Genomic DNA, 1,784 nt, shown 5'->3' with positions numbered 1-1,784 from the left:
CATTTAAAACAAAAAAAATCCCCTTCAAAGTCCCTAGACTTAACCATCAACCAACTAAGTCACCTAACAAACCACATTTAAAACAAAAAAATTTCCTTTAAAGTCCGTAGACTTAACCGTTTTCAAGTAACTAATCCACCAATCAAACCACATTCTAAACAAAAAAAATCACCTCTAAAGTCCCTACACTTAACTATTTTCAACTAATAAAGTCACCAACCAAGTAACATTCAAAATAAAAAAACTCTCTTTAAAGACCCTAGACTTAACCATTTTTAAGTGAATAAGTCACCAAACAAACCACATTCAAAACAAAAAAAAAATCCTTTAAAGATCCTAGACTTAACCATTTTCAAGTGACTAAGTCATCAAGCAAACCACATTCAAAATTAAAAAATTCCCTTCAAAGTTCCTAGACTTAACCATTTTCAACCAACTAAGTCACCTAACAAACCACATTCAAAACAAAAAAAAATTCCTTTAAAGTCCCTAGACTTAACCATTTTCAAGTGACTAAGTCACCTAACAAACAACATTCAAAACAAAAAAATCCCCTTCAAAGTCCCTAGACTTGATCATTTTCAACCAACTAAGTCACCTAACAAATCACATTCAAAACAAAAAAATTTCCTTTAAAGTCCCTAGACTTAACCATTTTCAACCAACTAAGTCACCTAACAAACCATATTCAAAACAAAAGAATCCCCTTCAAAGTCCCTAGACTTAACCATTTTCAACCAACTAAGTCACTTAACAAATCACATTCCAAACAAAAAAATTCTCTTCAAAGTCCCTATACTTAACCATTTTCAAGTAACTAATCCACCAATCAAACCACATTCTAAACAAAAAAATCACCTCTAAATTTCCTGCACTTAACCATTTTCAACTGACAAGGTCACCAACCAAGTAACATTCTAAACAAAAAAATCACCTCTAAAGTCCCTACACTTAACCAGTTTCAAGTAACTAATCCACCAGTCAAACCACATTCTAAACAAATAAATCACTTTTAAAAACCCTATACTTAATAATTTTCAAGTAACTAAGCCACCAATCAACCCACATTCAAAACAAAAAAATTTCCTTCAAAGTCCCTACACTTAACCATTTTCAACCAACTAAGCCACCAATCAAACCTCATTTTAAACAAATAAATCACCTTTAAAGACCCTACAATTAACCATTTTCAAGTGACTAAGCCACCAATCAAACCATATTCTAAATAAAAAAAATCACCTTTAAAGTCACTACACTTAACCATTTTCAAGTAACTAAGTCACCAAACAAGTCACATTCTAAAGAAATAACTCACCTTTAAAGTACCAACCAAATGATACAAGTTCAAGTTCACAATTCAAGAAACAAGCAACAACAACACCAATAGGATGTTAACAACAATGCTAGTGAATCGAACAAGGCCTCACACGGCTTCACTAGACTTTAATATGAACAATAACAAGAAGATAACAACAATGCTAGTGAATCAAACAAGGCCACACACGGCTTCACTAGACTTCAATATGAAAAATAACAAGGCTTCATTATAACAAATTAGAGAGAAGTCAACCTACCTTAGCTTGGCCTAAATTAAAGTGAAAGAGATAAGCGGTCACCGAAAAAATAGCAAAGCAATCCTTTTCCTGAATTCGGATTCTGTCAAACGGTAACATCAAATTCCAAGCAACCCATTAGGCTAGTAGAATTAAAAAAACTTGATCATTACGCAAAATAACAAAAATCTTGGCATCCTTATTTTCTCGTATTTTAGCTTAAAATCACCA

This window comes from Capsicum annuum, unplaced genomic scaffold (assembly GCF_002878395.1).
Source record: "Capsicum annuum cultivar UCD-10X-F1 unplaced genomic scaffold, UCD10Xv1.1 ctg82786, whole genome shotgun sequence".
Taxonomy (NCBI): domain Eukaryota; kingdom Viridiplantae; phylum Streptophyta; class Magnoliopsida; order Solanales; family Solanaceae; genus Capsicum; species Capsicum annuum.
The sequence above is the reverse complement of the archived record's forward strand: the minus strand, read 5'-3'. Positions refer to the sequence as shown.